The 16,113-nt window shown below is 36.8% G+C and overlaps 1 long non-coding RNA gene across 1 annotated transcript; it reads left to right on the plus strand.

Moving 5' to 3' along the window:
* The first annotated feature begins 4,941 nt into the window (after positions 1 to 4,941).
* LOC144320073 (uncharacterized) lies at positions 4,942 to 11,627 on the plus strand. Its single transcript, XR_013385657.1, has 4 exons — positions 4,942 to 4,966; positions 5,193 to 5,238; positions 6,747 to 6,863; positions 11,542 to 11,627. It is a non-coding gene; the product is annotated as an uncharacterized LOC144320073 (long non-coding RNA).
* Positions 11,628 to 16,113: the final 4,486 nt, after the last annotated feature.

Consider the following 16,113-nt stretch of genomic DNA (forward strand, 5'->3'; position numbering starts at 1 on the left):
TAAAGTTCTAAATTTTGTTTTGTTTTCTTTAAAAAAGCAAAACAAAACAAAACAAAACTCCTATTTCGATTCCTACCATATTTTTCTACTTTGGGAAAAGTAATTTTGTATAATTCACAATGTCTTCTTTCAATTTGTTTTTTTTTTTTTTTTAATTTTTATTTATTTATGATAGTCACACAGAGAGAGAGAGAGAGAGAGGCAGAGACATAGGCAGAAGGAGAAGCAGGCTCCATGCACCGGGAGCCCGACGCGGGACTCGATCCCGGGTCTCCAGGATCGCGCCCTGGGCCAAAGGCAGGCGCCAAACCGCTGCGCCACCCAGGGATCCCTCAATTTGGACACTATTTTTGTTTTTATTTATTGGTAATTATTTATATATTTTATTCGTATTATTTATATATTGCATTTGCAACATACCCTGAATTTCCATGACATAATATTGAAATGATCCTTACTTTCAGCATTTTGGCTTTGGTGATATTTCGTTAATTATGATCTTTTACTTTTCTAAATCATTTTGCATTCACAATGACACATTTCTTGCACATCTTATTTCCTTTTCTCAATTTCAGCTCCATATTCCTAGGTAAGCAGAGTCAACTAAGCTTAATAGAAGCATGTGTAACAGTAAAATTTCTGTATTTTTTACACCCATTCTAGGCACTAGTATGACAGACTGATAGACAAAGTTAGGTAGTCTCTGGGTATGAAGTAGCTATTAAAATAGCCCATGTTCCCATTTATATTTTCAGTTTATTTCTCTTCTATTCCAGACTGGTCTTTCTATCCTTGAATACTTGATATAAATGTGGGAGTGTAAGGGAATGGAACATTTTAAGGTGAACAGGTCATTCTGCTTTTTTCTAAGAAGCCAGAATCAGCAATAGGTCTAATGAATAAAGAATCCGTTATTTCTACTTGTCAGAGTTAACATGCTGGAATAGTGCTTGGCAAGGAATATGAACTAAAACTTTTCAAAAGCAGAGATCTTTTAAAATCATCTTTCTTAAAACCTGTTTCAAAAAGTTCTCATCCAGTCATTTTATATTTTGACTTCATGAAAATTCTAAGTTTATATGCTGTATGGACACATAACAATTTATTGTTGGGAGACCAAAATCATGTAATATTTTTGAATATTTGTTCTTATACAATTAGAATATTTCCAAAACTGTGTTTATAAGTTGCATATTTTGGTAATGGTATATGCAGGAGTGTTTTCTATTTAAAATGATTTGTGTTTCGAATCTTATTATAAGGGGAAGAATAATTTTCCATATAAGTCAATTATTTTCCTTTCCTGTGTTATATGCCCTTTGGTATATATGTTTTTAGGTGGTTTGGGCATGCAAGTGAGCATGCATGTATTCGAGTGTGCACATGAGTGTGTGTAGTGGTGATATTATAAATAAATGTGATTTTTGTTAATAATAGAATCCCTTCTTAGAAGTACCTATGCTGTTGAGTGAATATATTGATAAGTCAGTCGAGTGGGAAGTGAGATTTCCCTAAAGGATGACAATGTGGTAGGCTGCCTTTTGTCTGCAATGATCTCTGACCCCTGGTATTGAAGTCTTTGTGTATCCTCATCTATTTGAGAATGGGCTCAACCTAGAGAATCTCTTTCTAATGGTAAAATATTCCAAAAGTGATGGGATGCCTCTGCTAGGATTAGGTTACAAAAAGACCTTGATTTTCCTCTTGTACCTGCTCTTTCTTTTTCTGATTGTTCTGATAAAGCAAGCTGCCAAGTCTGAGCTGCCCAGTGGAAAGGCCAACATGGCCACAATCTGTGGGCCACCTCCAGACAACAGCTGGTGAAGGGTTAAATCCTTCCAACAACCATGTAACTGAACATGGAAACGGATTTTTTCCTAGATGAGTCTAGTGACTGCAGTCTTGATGGAACTCTTGACTTCAGCCTGTGAGAGACCTTAAAGCAGAAGACCCAGATAGTCTATGATCAAATTCCTGACCTACAGACTCTGTGTTATAACAAATGTTGTTTTAAACCACTGGTCTTGGGGTAATTTGTAATAACCAATACATTTACTTAGGATATATAAACTGTTCTCTGAGATGTTGTAGTCTGCCAATAACAAGACTTTTGTTTTCATTAGTGAGTGAAGAAAAATTAAAAGCCAGAGAAAAATTGTTCCCAATAGTAGCAATATGTGGCTTTTACCCGGAGAGGGACTTGGAAGGAAGAATCGAGGTGCCTAATACAAACTACTAGTGAATTTTGCAATGTGATGTGGTGTGAAGTTTCTTAATAATTTTTAAATAAAATCTTTAGTAAATTATGTATTACTGACAAGATATTATTGAATTGAATCTCTACTGAAGGGATGTGATAATGTATTATCAGTGGTGTATAGTTGATGAGAGGAGCAGGGGAAAAATTGAGAAAGCTCTTGGGATGCTAACACATTAGAGCTACAGCTTCTTTATATAAAGTTGCTTCCTCTTTGACAATTCCCTAAATAACTTGGCTCCAACTAAATTAAGGTAAATTAAAGACATTTTTATTTTGGAAGAAAAGCCTGTTGGATGATGCTTATGAACAAAGATCACTGTTAAGATTATTGGACAGTACAACTTCTAATATTGCTAAACATTTGAGAATAAATATAGTCTAGGAAACATATAAAATATATTTTGTGTTCATAATTTGTTTGGCATTTTCTATGATAATTGTATTTTGTAAAACTGAATTAGCATTTGGCCTTAAAATATACTTTCAGGGAAAGTATTCAGGCCAAGATAATGTAAAAACCAAATTTCTGGAAAAATCTGTCTAATTTACATGTAATAGAAAGATACTGGGGATAAGGAAAAACCCAGAAAATAGCATGCTCATGTTTATGAATTAGAAAGGAGTTGCTGTGGGGGAAATCTACATTAATATTATCTTTATTTTGTTTCTTTTTTTAATTTAGTTAGAAATAACCAGAATATATGAAAGGCATTCAGGATTTGGGGGAGATATCAAGTGATGTAGTTCTCCCAGGTCTTTGCCAAGAGTCTCAAATTAGAATTTTTACTTAGCTGAAAATATATGCAACACTCATTTTGGAAAAAAATGGAACTCTACCGCATGTGAACAGAAAATAATTTGACTTTCACACCTCCTGTCTCCCTGCATGGGGTTATTTTCTTAACTGTCTTAGGGAAATCTCTTACAAAAAAAACTACCCCCCACCAGGGGGTTGTAACAACAACAAAAAAATTTACCACCCTTTTGTCACTCTTGGATAGAAATAATCTACCAATTTCTAGACATGATGGCCATTTTATTTCAATAATTTAAAATGATCGGTCCAGGGATCCCTGGGTGGCGCAGCGGTTTGGCGCCTGCCTTTGGCCCAGGGCGCGATCCTGGAGACCCGGGATCGAATCCCACATCAGGCTCCCGGTGCATGGAGCCTGCTTTTCCCTCTGCCTGTGTCTCTGCCTCTCTCTCTCTCTCTCTCTCTGTATGACTATCATAGATAAATAATAATAAAAAAAAATTTAAAATGATCGGTCCAGATTAATAGTTAATATTCTAAATTTCATCAAAGAGCAAATCTCTTCCTTTTCCAGATCAGACCAGCTTCAAGCCTGGAAGTCTACTATGTGGTAACAGGAAAATAGTGGGTTTTCGTTTACTCTTCTACTTTTGTCTTCTGCTTCTCCATCAGCAACCTGACTGTGTGCCTTGATCCCTTCATGTTTGGAGCTGGGAGAGAGGGGTCATGAAGCAAAATGTTATTTGACTGGCACTGTCTTCTTCTAGCATCAGTTCCTTCTGCACTTGAGAGCCTCTCTGGGTATGGAGATGGGTCTTGATTGCTGATTCTGTCCCTTATAGAGGGCTATTTTGGGTTCTTAGGAAATTCCTTTTTATTTGGGTTTTGTTACTTTCAGTTTCCTTAATTCAGATACTGTGTCCTTTGCCTACAGCTTTGCTTACCATTGTGTTTTTTATGGCCCTTTCGACTCATATTTACTCTGCTAAGATCCTCTGGCTCCTACAGGCAATTGTCTTGGGGAAAATTCCTTTATAATCTCTCGTGCGTTCTTTCTCCTTTTATGGTCACATCTTGTCCCTAACCAAGCATGCTAGGACAAGCTGGTCCCTGCATAGCCATCCCACTCTCCTTCATTGTCAAAAAAGCTAGCCATGCACAAATTTCAGCTTGATTCTTGTTTTGATCTTTGTAATTTACATACTGCTGGGGTCATGGATCATGTTCTCTGATCTCCACTAAGTCCCTCATCTCTTTCACACGAGGATAGGAGCCTAATGTGGAGGAAAATAATGACAGAACCTCACAGTCTTTCCCCCCCAAAATTATTTCCCCGTTTTTGGTTAACACCATTCAGTCTCTTTTATATTTTTAGGGTGGTTATTGGACCAAGGATTGCCAGATACTTTTAGATCTTTGTGTAGTTTCACCTTGATGATCTAGCACTTCACTTTGAGACATGGATGTACTTCCCTAACTTTAAACAGAAGGAGTCATATTTAAACATTCTATCATTTATAGAATTAAGGCTTGGTATCTGAAGGAATGAGAGTGTCCAAGGTGCAGAAATGAGGGGTCACTGATCAGAAAGAATCAGTGGTACGGCATAAGAACTGAGTAACTTAAGTACCATGTCTTCAAGGAAAATTTTTCTTACCATTTTCTTCTACCTCACTGAACTCTTAATGACTACAGCTTCCTCTACTTTTAAGGCTTTTAAGTATGTGCTGTCTTTTTTGGATATTAATATTTTTTATTAAGTATATTAGATTTTTAACTGATTTTTTTTAGTTCCTTAAACGAAAGTTTCTCCTATTTCTTTATATTCTACACAACAAAAGGGAATGCATATAATATATACTAAATAAATATCTATAAATAAGTCTGTAAATTTATTTCCATTGCAGACATTTCATCAGGAGGTGTAGCCTATAGAAGTCCAGGATTGCCTGGTAGGAAATTCATGGATTCTTAATTATATTCTTAATGTAGTTGGGTAAACACAGAGGTACTGACGGTGGTAGAAGGCAAAAGTACAGTAAATTCCATGTCATTAATAAACTTCTTTCTCATGTGTATGCATACTTGTATATTACATACTCATATAAAAATTGCATTGGTAGCAAAGATTCTGAAGATATCTTTTGGGCTAGGTCTTATAATTATGTTTTTCCCCAGTTGATGTCTGTCAGAACATATAGGACTCCGTGTGAAAAAATTCCAGGTAATTTCATATTATTTTTGAAAATAATAAGTGAGTTTTTTGTTTGTTTCATTAGGCAGTGTTTATTTTGGTGGTTTTGAATTGAATTTTTAGGTACTCTAAAAATAGATATTTTCTGACAAATTATAAATCTAATCAAGGCAATGTATTGTCATATTAATATGTCTGTTGGGAAAAATATGATTGATGAGAAAAGGTATCTGTTAATATTACATATCTAAATAACTTTTCCATGGTTGGCTTGTGTGTTAGGAAATGATCTTCAGTTTTAAATAATCCTTCATTGTTTCTTGTATGTAAGAATATCAGCACCAATGAGGAGCTCCAGCAGGAAAGCACTAAGCTATTTGTCTTTTTCAATACATGTGCCAGGGCTTGGAAATGATAAATCTGTATGACTTCAGAGGACAAGCTTTTTTTTTTTTTTTAAGTGAAGTTTTTTTTTTTTTTTTAAGATTTTTTATTTATTCATTCATGAGAGACACACCGAGAGAGAGAGAGAGAGAGGCAGAGACACAGGCAGAGGGAGAAGCAGGCTCCACGCAGGGAACCTGACGTGGGACTCGACCCTGGGACTCCAGGATCATGCCTTGGGCCAAAGGCAGGGGCTAAACTGCTGAGCCACCCAGGGATCCCAAAGGACAAGCTTTTAATTAAATGATACCCATAAGTCACCCTTTTTGTTTCCTTAGAGGGTTTTGAAAAAAGTCTTTCTAATTTGGTTTTAATGCTCAACTGTATGAATACATTCACCCAAACTCTAAATTACTTCACAATTTTCATTTCAATTTTTTCTACTTATTGTAAAATGTCACTTTTAGCATTTCCAGAGTCTTTTACTAGGCACTTTATTTATTATTGCCTAGCTACGGTCAGCTTTACAACTCTTAAATGTTTATAAATAAGGAAAAGCAACACTTTCCTGTAAAATCTTGAAGTGTTGCAACAGAAAACAAACTTAAAAAATGAAACTTCTCTAGAGCTTTACTAGGTTTACCGACCATTTCACTGCTGGGCTGTGAGAGTGTCTTTTAAACCTCAATTTCAGAAGTGGTTCAGATGCCTTTGAATACATACTACTTATTTTTCTCAATAGCCCTTAAAACCAGTCTTAAGTTAGTTAGCTCGGAAATTAATAATAAGAGCTCAATAGTATTCTTCCCATTCACAAGACAAAACAAAAAGGGGGGGCAATATTTGAAGGGTTATAGAAGAGAATAAAATATATAATTTAGAGCACCGATTAAAAGCTAGGTTGTATTCCATGTTAGGAATTTTAGTCCTCATAACAGCCTCTTCACTATATCTCCCTTGGAAATATTAAAATGGAGAAGATTGTGTAGCTTGCCTAGAAAGGTCTGCAGTGGGGCATGGCATTTAAATCTAGGTTTTTTCTCATTTCACAGTCAGATCTTCCTTCCTTCACTCCAATATAGTACTCACAGTCCTGTAAGAGTTTTCTTACTAATACATTTTATTTTTTATATTTACTTATTTCAGAAAGACAGAGAGGAGCACACAGAAGGAAAAGAAGGACTGGATTCCCCACTGAGCAGGGCTCCACCCAGGACCCTGGGATCATAACCTGAGCCCAAGGCAGATGCTTCACTGACTGAACCACCCAGGTGCCCCCCACTAATACATTTTAAAGTTTTGCATATAATCTAGAAACAAAAAGAGGCCCAAATGATTCATGATAGTAATGGGATAAGGTTCTCTTTGTTATTCTTGCAATTCCTTAATTTATAGTATATTTTTAAAAATTTGTTTTTATTTGTATAGAGTGAAGGAGAACTCTGGGTAGTTAAATAACCTTAGGCTGAGGATAAAAATGTTGGGATGTACTCAATACAAGCATACCTCAAAAAAATTGGAAAAAACAAATACACAAGCTAACCTCACACCTAAAGGAACTGGAGAAAGAACAACAAATAAAACCTACACTAAGCAGAAGAAGAGAGTTAATAAAGATTTGAGCAGGACTCAAATAACAACCAGAAGAACTGTAGAACAGATCAACAAAACCAGGAATTGGTTCTTTGAAAGAGTTAATAAGATAGAAAAACCATTAGCCAGCCTTATTCAAAACAAAAGAGAAAAGACTCAATAAAATCATGAATGAGAAAGGAGAGATCACAACCAATACCAAGGAAATACAAACGATTTTAAAAACATATTATAAGCAGCTACATGCCAATAAATTAGGCAGTCTAGAAGAAATGGATGCATTTCTGGAAAACCACAAACTACCAAAACTGGAACAGGAAGAAATAGAAAACCTGAACAAACCAATAACCAGGAAGAAAATGAAGCAGTCATCAAAAACTTCCCAAGACACAAAAGTCCAGGGCCAGATTGCTTCCCAGGGGAATTCTATCAAACGTTTAAAGAAGAAACCATACCTATTCTATTAAAGCTGTTCCCAAAGATAGAAAAGGACAGAAATCTTCCAAACTCGTTTTATGAGGCCAGCATCACCTTAATTCCAAAACCAGACAAACCCCACCAAAAAGGAGAATTATAGACCAATCTCCTTGATGAACACAGATGCAAAAATTCTCAACAAGATACTAGGCAATAGGATCCAACAATACATTAAGAAGATTATTCACCATGACCAAGTGGGATTTATCCCCGGGATACAAGGCTGGTTCAACACTCATAAAACAATTAATGTGATAGATCATATAAACAAGAGAAAAAACAAGAACCATATGATCTTCTCAATAGATGCAGAGAAAGCATTTGACAAAATACAGCATCCATTCCTGATCAAAACTCTTCAGAGTGTAGGGAGAGAGGGAACATTCCTCAGCATCTTAAAAGCCATCTATAAAAAGCCCACAGCAAATATCATTCTCAATGGGGAAACACTAGGAGACTTTCCTCTAAGATCAGGAACACAACAGGGATGTTCACTCTCACCACTACTATTTTTTTAAAGATTTTATTTATTTATTCATGACAGAGAGAGAGAGAGAGAAGCAGAGAAACAGGCAGAGGGAGAAGCAGGCTCCATACAAGGAACCTGACGTGGGACTCGATCCCAGGTCTCCAGGATCACACCCCAGGCTGAAGGCAGGTCTAAACCACTGGGCCATCAGGGCTGCCCCATCACCACTACTATTCAACATAGTACTAGAAGTCCTAGCCTCAGCAATCAGACAACAAAAAGAAATAAAAGGCATTCAAATTGGCAAAGAAGAGGTCAAACTCACCCTCTTTGCAGATGACATGATGCTAAACATAGAAAACCCTAGACTCCACCCCCAGATTGCTAGAACTCATATAGCCATTTGGCAGTGTGTCAGGATACAAAATCAATGCCCAGAAATCAGTGGCATTTCTATACACTAACAATGAGACTGAAGAAAGAGAAATTAGGAGTCAATCCCATTTATAATTGCACCCAAAAGCATAAGATACCTAGGAATAAACCTAACCAAAGAGGTAAGGAACTATACTCTAAAAACTACAGAACACTCCTGAAAGAAATTGAGTAAGACACAAAGAGATGGAAAAATATTCCACGCTCATGGTTTGGAAGAATTAATGTTGTGAAAATGTCAATGGCACCCAGGGCAGTTTACACATTCAATGCAATCCCTATCAAAATACCATGGACTTTCTTTAGAGAGTTGGGACAAATAATCTTAAGATTTGTATGGAATCAGAAAATACCCCAAATAGCCAGGGGAATATTGAAAAAGAAAACCAGAGCCGAGGGCATCACAAAGCCGGATTTCAAGTTGTACTACAAAGCTGTGATCATTAAGACAGTGTGGTACTGGCACAAAAACAGACACATAGATCAATGGAAGACTAGAGAATCCAGAATTGGGCCCTCAACTCTATGGTCAACTAATATTCGACAAAGCAGGAAAGACTGTCCCATGGAAAAAGGACAGTCTCTTCAATAAATGGTGCTGGGAAAATTGGACAGCCACATGCAAAGAATGAAACTAGACCATTCTCTTACACCAGACACAAAGAAACTCAAAATGGATGAAAGATCCAAATGTGAGATAAGAATCCATCAAAATCCTGAAGGAGAACACAGGCAACACCCTTTTTGAACTTGGCCACAGTAACTTCTTGCAAGATACATCTATGATGGCAAGGGAAACAAAAGCAAAAATGAACTATGGGACTTTGTCAAGTTAAAAAGCTTCTGCACAGCAAAAGAAACAGTCAACAAAACTAAAAGACAACCTACAGAATGGGAGAAGATATTTGCAGGTGACATATCAGATAAAAGGCTAGTATCCAAGATCTATAAAGAACTTATTAAACTCAACAGCCAAGGAACAAACAATCCAATCATGAAATGGGCAAAAGACATGAAAAGAAATTTCACCAAAGAAGACATAGACATGGCCAACAAACACATGAGAAAATGCTCCACATCACTTGCCATCAGGGAATTACAAATCAAAACCACAATAAGATACCACCTCACACCAGTGAGAATGGTGAACATTAACAAGACAGGAAACAACAAATGAGGGAAAGGATGTGGAGAAAGAGGAACCCTCTTGCACTGTTGGTGAGAATGTGAACTGGTGCAGCCACTCTGGAAAACTGTGGAGGTTCCTCAAAGAGTTAAAAATAGAGCTACCCTACGACCCAGCAATTGCACTGCTGGGGATTTACCCCAAAGATACAGATGTAGTGAAAGACCGAGACACCTGTACCCCAATGTTTATAGCAACAATGTCCAATAGCCAAACTGTGGAAGGAGCCTCAGTGTCCATCGAAAGATGAATGGATAAAGAAGATGTGGTTTATGTATACAATGGAATAGTACTCAGCCATTATAAAAGATGAATACCCACCATTTGCTTCAATGTGAATAGAACTGGAGGGTATTATGCTGAGTGAAGTAAGTCAATCAGAGAAGAACAAACATTATATGATTTCATTCATTTGGGGAATATAAAAAATATAGTGAAAGGGATTATAGGGGAAAGGAGAGAAATTGAGTGGGAAATATCAGAGAGTGATAGAACATGAGAGACTCCTAACTGTGGGAAATGAACAAGGGGTAGTGGAAGGGGAGGAGGGCGGGGGGTGGGGGTGTCTGGGTGATGGGCACTGAGGGGGTTACTTGACGGGACGAGCACTGGGTGTTATACTATATGTTGGCAAATCAAACTCCCATAAAAAAATATACAAAAAAAAAATGTTGGGATGTATTTCCTGGAGGTGAAGGGTCTGAGAAATAGCAGTGTGAAATTTCCAGGCATTCTGAAGACTGCACAGCCATATGGGGGAAGCAGCACAGATTGTTAGAGTTTATGAGTCAGGGGAAAAGAGCAGGACCAGAGGACAATACTATTTTCATCAGAGTTTACTGTAAATAAAAACTTGTGAAAATGCCGCATTTTATCAGCATAAGTAGAGAAAATCTGTTTCTATCCATCAAGACTGTAAGACTGATAGGAGATGTCTTATAGACATCTGCCAATTTGTTTATTCAATAATAAAAAGCTTCTAGAACTGCTAAATCACTGAATATTGAGTCAATGAGAAATTTTTATGTTATTATACTAACCTACTGTTATCAAAATATGTTACAGGAAAAGATAAAATGCAGGGAGAACAAATTGAGTATTTTTCAGTTTATTCAACATTCTTCTCAGAGTTGTAGCTGGGAGCTATCTACTAGGATAATGTGATAGTAGGGGATAAAACCTCAAATTATCCTTGCAAAAGATGCATAAATAACTAAATAGAATTTAGTTAAATTAACAAGCTCCTTTTGGGAAATAAGTAAAATGATTTTGAGCTTTATTAAATATTTTATGTTACCATATCAATTATATATATATATTTAACGATTTTATTTATCTATTCATGAGAGACACACAGAGAGAGAGAGAGAGAGGCAAAGACACAGGCAGAGGGAGAAGCAGGCTCCATGCAGGGAGCCCGATGTGGGACTTGATCCCGGGACTCCAGGATCACACCCTGGGATGAAGGCAGGCACTAAACTGCTGAGCCACCCAGGGATCCCCATGGTTTATATTTTTAAAGTCTATTTGATATTATCTGAAAGTTATAGAATTCCACTATGGGGTAGAATATGCTTCAGCTCACATGTATATGAATGTTAACATTTACAAAGCAGATACACTTGAATATATATATACATATATCAATAGTATATCGATAAGAAAGGTGAGAAAGATATATATTGTTAAGGATACATTATATATAGTATAAGTGTGAATATATTTAAGTACATGTTTTGTAAATATATATATTTATAAATATACATCTATCTATATATATTTTACACAGAATCACATTCAGTGCATAAGAAGTAGGAAGGCTAAACAATAAATTGAGCAACAATGTGATGGGATTGCATCAGACCAAGGTATGTCTCCTAAATTAAAAATACAAAATTATATGTTATAAATGTACTAGAAATGAGCATTCTATATGGGATAGATACTTGTTAACCAAACTCATAAGGAACTGAAACACAAACCGTAGTGACAATATGTACTCTGTTTCCTACAACTGCAATGTATGTATCTGCTATTTCAATTAACTACTTTCTCAGATCAAAGGTGGTTATACCACAGTAGACATCAGGTGGCTGCTTTTCATGACCATAGGCTCAGAGAACAGTCTTGAGGCATTTCAGAGAATAGTCTTGAGACATTTCACTTATACGTTAACTATCTCTTTCTGTCTTCTCATTTTTATTCCACGTACTTTAATCCTTAAGTGTAGGTTTAGAAGTAAGGACTGAGACTAAATCTGAGACTTCCTTTGCCATAAACTAATAGATGGCAAGCATTTTCACTTTCCAAAGTAAAGCAAAGTGCTAGATTTGAAGCACCACTTATAAAGGAGGTAACTAAGAGAGAATTTGTGAACCATGGTTGAAACCATGTTTATAATTTAGGTTGAGAAGATGTGCCACAAACATAGGTTGGGATTTTAGTATCCACTCTTTTTCACGATTCGATATAAAATAAAAGAAACTTGGAATTTGGGACACACATTGGACAGTGGTCATAAGAATTTAAATGACAAGAGGCTGACTCCTGTATCCCATGATTACAATGCAGAAGACTGCCATAGGGAAGTATCTACAGCAATAGTGAGAGTGGGCCATTGACCCTGTTTACCATGATCCTATGTGTAGGCCATGATGAAGTTGGACTTGGATCTCCTTACGTCCTGAACAAGAGGGCCACGTGGAAGCTTGAGGAGTGCAGAAAATTTGTAGAAAGAGTGTAGAAAATTTCTCTGGTTGGCCATGGGCTGAGGGGAATAATATAAAATAACCAGACAGAAAAGTCACATTTACGCACATCCAGAATGCCCCAGAGAAAACATCCCCAGTAAAGAGGACCTTATTAATAATTTTGTGGCTACAAAATTTCTCTGTGAAAGAATCAGCTTTCAAAAACTTGAAGCCAGCTCAGAAGGTACCAGTCAAGTAAGGTATTTCCTAATTCCTCTAATTTTGACTCCTGCAGGAGGGGTTAGAAATTCAGATAGCAAACCGAGGAAAGAGGGAAAGAGAGTCTAGGAGAGGAAATAAAGCTCTCTATGTCCTTTGTCTACATGTGGATTTCCACCACTCCAAATTAAAGGAGAGAAGCCTTAATTGTGTATGAAGGTTGGAATTGTGGTTGTCACGCTGGGCTAGAGATTGTAAATTGTTACATGAGACTGACTGATTACTTTGTTTTCTAAGATGTAAGAACTAGGGACAACAAGCTAGCCCGAAAGAAGTGAAGGGTTTGCAAAATTTGACAAAATTTGTCAAGAGAAAAATTTAAAATGCCTCATTATTGTAGCCTATGTCCAGATATTTCGATATGCTGGATTTCAAGCACATCTCTATCAGAGGTGAAAACTCATGGATGGAAATATTAAAGCAAAACCTACATAATCACATGGTAAAGCTATAAATAGCATTGTAATGCTTTACATAGTGTGCTTAAAGTCAAGATATAAATTTAAATTTGAGAATTACCAGAACAGGAAAAACTATAGAGTAGGATTTTTTTTTTCTATGTATTACAGGATCTTTAAGGAAAAGGAATACCCAGTCCTAAAATAGGGGAAACTATTCAATTATTGCTTTATACTACTTCTTCTCTTTTGTTCCTATCTGTAATAGAAATTGATAATGTCACTGTAGTAGAATGTATTTTCTAGAGTTAGCCATATCTCTTACCCCATTTGTTCTTTCATAATGCCCTGTGAACAAACTACTCCCTCGTCAGGAAGTAGAGTCTGTACCTCTACTTCCTTGAATCTGATTGGTCCTTGTTATATCTTTGACTGATAGAATATGACAGAGAGACAATGTCAGTTTCTAGTGAATTGTTTAGTCTTTTGGTAATGTTTAGTGGAGGATTTTTGCATCAATATTCATCGAGGATATTGGCCCATAATTTTCTTTTTTGTAGTGCCTTTGGTTTTGGTATCAGGATAATGTTGGCCTTATAGAATGTATTTGGAAATGTTTCTTCCTTTTCTATTTATTGGAATACTTTGAAAGGAGTAGGTATTAATTCTTCTTTAAATGTTTAGTAGAATTCACCTATAAATCCATTTGGTCCTGAACTTTTATTTTTTTGGTTGTTTTTTGATTTACTGATTCAATTTTATTTGTTGTAATCAGTCTGTTTAGATTTTCTATTTCTTCCTGGTTCAGTTTTATTTTTTTATTTTTCTTAAATATTTTATTTATTTATTCATAGAGACAGAGAGATAGAGAGATAGAGAGAGAGGCAGAGACACAGACAAAGCAGAAGGAGAAGCAGGCACCATGCAGAGAGCCCGATGTGGGACTTGATCCAGGGTCTCCAGGATCACACCCTGGGCTACAGGCGGCGCTAAACCGCTGAGCCACCAGGGCTGCCCTTCCTGCTTCAGTTTTAGAAGATAGTGTGTTTCTAGGAATTTAGCCTTACTCAATAAGAAAAAAAAAGAGAAAGGACCTCAATAAATAAAGTCAGAAATGAGAGAGGAGAAGTAATAATTGACAACACAGAAATACAAAGAATTATAAGAGAATACTATTAACTGGCCTCTTGGAACTCTCACTCTTACAATGCTCCCTCTGATACGAAATCACCATACTGTGAGAAATCAAAGCCACTGGAGGCCATGTGTAGATACCTTGTTGACAAACCCAGGGGAGCCCCTATCTGACATCCAGCAACTACCATTCATATACATGAGCCATCTGGTATGTCTCCAGCTAAATCTTCAGATGACTATACCCCCAACTGATATCTGAGTGCGATCACATGAAAGACTCCAAGTGAAAATCTCCCACCTGGTTTCAATCAACTCATAGACTCATAAAAATAATAATTTTTTTAAGCCATTACGTTTTGGAGTGTTTGTTCCGCAGTAATAGATAACTAGAATTACCCATAATTCTAAATAAGATAAAATGCTCATTTCGTTTTTGCTTAAGTTTATGTCATTTCTTTGAAATGTAAGGAAGTATTATTTTATGCCAATATGCCTTATCTTGGGTTCTCAGAAACATAGCTTATGTGATGATGTTTTATTGGGTAGTGTAAATCCAGAGAAACAATTGGTAAAGGAAAAAGAAGTGAGGGATCCCTGGATGGCTCAGCGGTTTAGTGTCTGCCTTTGGCCCAGGGTGTGATCTTAGAGTCCCAGGATCAAGTCCCACATCAGGCTCCCCACATGGAGCTTGTTCCTCCCTCTGCCTGTGTCTCTGCCTCTCTCTCTCTCTCTCTGTGTGTCTCTCATGAATAAATAAATAAAACTTTAAAAAATAGGAAAAAGAAGTGAGACATGAAGGGGAAAAAGACAAATAAATGCTGGCATATTTCTAAAGTGGCTACAATGTTATAAACACAACTACTGTCTGAATCATGCAAATGTCTCTGAGTAGGCCATATGGAGCTGTTGTGCCTCTAAATAATCCTCTGTGGAGAATAAGGGAGAAGAATTCATTCTATGGGTCCTTTGAATCTATTGTCTCTCATTAGTCTAAATCTGCCCAAAGGCATTTAGTCCCTTGTCCTTCCAGGTTGTGCGGCCTATGCCTCCTGGATAGCTGCTGAGGAATCCAGAATCATAATCTTTAGCATGGCATTTTATTTGGGTCTAGAATTTGTAGGGAGAGCCAAAGGCTTTATGGGTGGGATCAATCCATAGTTGCTGCTAGGTGCCATAATTCTTGGAACTTCTGCTTCACTGGAGCAATTGATACTCTGTCAGAGCCTGGCCCTCTCTCTGAGAAACCTTGAAATATCTAAGAATCTTAAGAGGTAAAGTCAGAACAGTGGCAATTGGAGCACTCCACTGAACAAATGCCTGAAGGATCAGGAGGCAGGTAAAGGCATGCAATGCAGGGGTGGTTTGTGAATTGGATTTGATAAAATCCACCCAATGAACCACTCAGATTCTCTCTTATACTCCTATGATATACAGATCTTCTCTAAGGAAGGGGGATTTGCAAGTCCAATAACTCAAGGTGGTGTTTCCAATATTTTGAAAAAGGCTAAAGAGAATTAAAAGACTTAGCTATAACTGTTGTTTGGGCCATAATTATTTCTTGCCATCTACCTTTCCCAGCATACATTCTAGAGTTTTTGTTATTGTTTTGTTTTTCCCTTTAGCCAGCACTTTGACTGGTCTATGTCATTTGTATTGTTGAATTATCTGGAGTATCATCTGGAGTATTTATCAATTCTAGTGAGGGAGTTTCACTGATCTTTCAAGGTTGAAAATATATAATTGTCACAGTAGCTAAATGACCTTTCTGAAGAATGGTATCATATAAGGGACTCAAAATTAGTCTCAGATGTTGGCAAATTCTTTATTCAGTAGGATCAACAGCTAGATCAACATAGT

Source organism: Canis aureus, chromosome 9 (assembly GCF_053574225.1).
Source record: "Canis aureus isolate CA01 chromosome 9, VMU_Caureus_v.1.0, whole genome shotgun sequence".
Taxonomy (NCBI): domain Eukaryota; kingdom Metazoa; phylum Chordata; class Mammalia; order Carnivora; family Canidae; genus Canis; species Canis aureus.